Below are 3,544 nucleotides of genomic sequence, written 5' to 3' on the forward strand. Positions count from 1 at the left end.
TCGCCTGTATTTCCTGTACACAAAGTATTAAAAGATGTAAACCTCATAAAGTGTCTCTGTTGCTTCCTCCTCTGTAACAGCTGTCAATGTTTCTTCATTATTTTCCTGCAGTAAAGAAATAAACAACATTGCTGTTCTACTGTAAACTCATATAATCTGTGGAGTATTACTCACAACTGCATGTTGGTCTGGCTCAACAGGAGGCTGCACCAGATGCAGTACACCACCACCATCAACTGATAGAATATGAGGTTTATACAGGTCACTTATAACTTACAAGGGACCAAATGGCAATTAACAAACATACCAATCACCTTACACTTCATTGTCATTATGCTCTCAAAGACAACCAAGACTGAGGCAAGGCAAAATCAGTAGGAAAATAACTTCACTACAAAATAATCCATTATGGTAAAGAGTTTATCAAATGAATGAGTAGCACTGCAAAGGTGACTGGGAAGAAAGGATGTATGCACATCATGTATTATTTTGAATTTACCCCTTATGTAGGCACTTGTGTCTTGCGGGGTTATTGACTCAGAGGATGTCCCCGCAGAGATGCCTTCGGCCACAGGGCGCCCACTGTTTTGGCTGAGGGCCAACTGCTCAGCCTCTGTGAGTGGTGGTGGTGGAGGACCCCCACCTGTTTTTCGGGCCTCCGCTTTTTTTCTGTTGGCTATAACGGGGTCACATTTGAGCATACAGAGTAAGCAAATATGTACTTGTAATGTGCTCAGATAATTTCAATAAGTGCTTACAGAAAGAAAATTAATGTAGCCTCTAACTGCAATTGATTTACATGGGACAAACAGACCAAGCACTATGGCTCATAATACAATTACACCTTACCTGTTTGGACTATATTTTTATATTTCATTTTTACTTGCTGCCAGGCACGTTTGGGGCCTGTTGGGTTGCACCTGCGCTCACATCACATCACAAAATAAAATGTATATAATAACAAATAAAATAACATATGATAAAATAACGTGTTAAATGGGTGGAAATCCCTCGATCAATGTTTACATTAACACTCACGCATTGACTCTGTCGGCTTTGTTTTGCCATGCATGCTCCCTTCCTTTGGCACCTGAGGATGTGTTACTTTTTTTCCGCAACATTTGCATGTTATCGGCATATGCTGCCATCAGAATTTCGGCCTCAAGCGCTGTAAAATACATTGACCGCGCCTTCTTTCCCTCCGTCTCCATGGTGACTCGCTTACTCTGTGCTCCGCTTATCAGGGCTTTATGTATCCTCGTGCGCGCGCTTTACTTGGGGTTAAAGCAACTCCGCGTTGATTGAACTAATTGTTATCAGCCTTTCTGAAACCGAATATTCCGAGTTGGACAGTTCGGGGTTACTCAACCCTGAGTATCGTTTTTCACTCTGAGTTTTCTAAACCGGCTTCCTGAAACAGGGCCCTGCAAGCTAAAAGAAACCCATGTAGCTATAACCAGACAGTCAAACCCCTAGGTCACATTTGTATTGACATGCACAATTAAATCTTTTCAATGATTTAACAGTGTTGCTTTTCAAAGATTAGGATTTCAGAATTAAATTGTTGATCTAACTGTTCCACTGTTTTCTGACAGAATTAGTGTCACAAAAGGTAAAGAAGTTCATAATTTCATATAACTTTAATAATATGTGTATTGCTCACTGAGTAGAAGTGAATGCAGATGTTAGTGTTGCTCTGCATCTGTAAAAAACAGACCTGACTATTTGTGTGTCATATGTTTGTTTTGTTTGTGTCTTTGTCCCCTGAAAACTCATGTTAAAGATGTTCTGAGCACAAGGAATGTGTTACAAACTGTTACTGTAATCTCATTACATTTTTTAATAATGCAGTAATCTAACTCAATCCTGTATTAAATTTGCTAATTACGTTACTGTTACAATGATGTTGTTAATTGTTGCTTAAGAAATGATCTTCGGTAATCTGCATGTCAGGCAGACAGACAAAACAAAATCAAACCAACAGCACAGACAACATGCTAACGTAAAGAGCTAACAAAGAAGAGTGATGATACAGCTGAGTGCATGCTGACTCCGACCAACCAGCCAGACCCTGACCCTCAACAGGTAACAATCAGTCAGAATCAGAATAGTTGAATAATCCCTAAGGAAAGACAGTTATGGGCAGTCAGACTGCAGCTTCTGTTTCTACCTGTACAGGTTTCTATGGTAGAATCACTGTGGCAATCGCTTTAAAGTCACTTTGGGCTGGTTTTCATCTTTGCTTTGTTTCGTCAGGTTTGTGTTCATGTGTAAAAAGTAAAAGAAAGATCATTGTGTTTGCTTATTAGTACACAGATATTATGTTTGGTTATTATCAAAGGTTTCTTTTGTGTCCAACTATCACTTACAAAGTGTAAGAGATGGCACCTGTGCTCCTCTGACAGACAACTGGCTGGGAGTAAAGAGAGATAATGGATTCTTACAGGGAAAGTGGCCTGGTAATGCTATGAAATACAGAACTGGATAATACAGGATTTCCTGAACTGAACAAAAAGGGTGGACTGTAACAGTAAGAGCCCCTGGGGGTCTGGTGTGTTCATCTTCAGTTGTGTTTGAGACTTAACCTGCTGGAGGTTCTTATTTGATGATTTTAGTGTCTTTATTTTACATTTTAGGAGTCTTTTAAAATTAGTTTTCAATAAGAAATTTATGCCATATGAAGTTGTATCTCCAGTCCATTGTGTGTTTTCCATGTCCTTATTTAATTTTGGAATATTTAGTTTTTCTCGTGCCTGTGTTGAGCCTTGACTTTTGTTTTAATTAAATACCTTTTTCTTCCCTTTTCTCTGTTGTGTCTGCATTTGGATCCTTATTTGAAATGTAAATCTGAAAAGCAATTGTCTGCAATTCTTAGGTGCACTCAGTTTATTTATGTAAAGAAAAATAATTTAAAGACATTGTCAATAGTTTGGCCACAGGAACTGCTTGCAGGACTCAGCTGTGAATAACAAAGCACATCTGCATGCTATTGTGGTCATTTCTCCTCACATTTGCAATGTTTTTCTGAACCACAAAAAGAGAAGTGTGTTACAATTGGTGCACTAGTGACGTAGGTCTTGATTATTTTTGGAGCTACTTAAAATGTATAAAAACTGAAGCCTCCAGAGCCAAGTGTCAGTTCTTCTGCTTGTGTGACAGAACTGCGTGTCTGAGCTGCACCAGACGTGATCTCTGCTCATCAAGTCTTCACTCCTCAATTGGTAAGAATGTTTTATTTATATTATGTATATTTATACACACCAAATTTATGGATTTATGCTCAAATTTAAATAAACTTTTCATTGAAATCCAGTTTTACTATGAATTCACAGTAATCACTGACACCTTCAGAGCATTACATTCATTAAAGACGTCTTCTCACCTTCTCTTCCAGACGACCGACACATACCTCAACCACTGCAGATTAACCAACCACTCATCAGTAAAGCACAAAATAAGGTAAGTGTCCTCATGTGGAAAGGACTTAAATACAACTCCCATATATTACTAATGTAACAGATCCATTTAGGTAGAGTAAGAACAC

This window comes from Copadichromis virginalis, linkage group LG23, assembly GCF_057382275.1.
Source record: "Copadichromis virginalis isolate Kocher_CV1m ecotype Utaka linkage group LG23, C_Virginalis_male_GT1.1, whole genome shotgun sequence".
NCBI lineage: Eukaryota > Metazoa > Chordata > Actinopteri > Cichliformes > Cichlidae > Copadichromis > Copadichromis virginalis.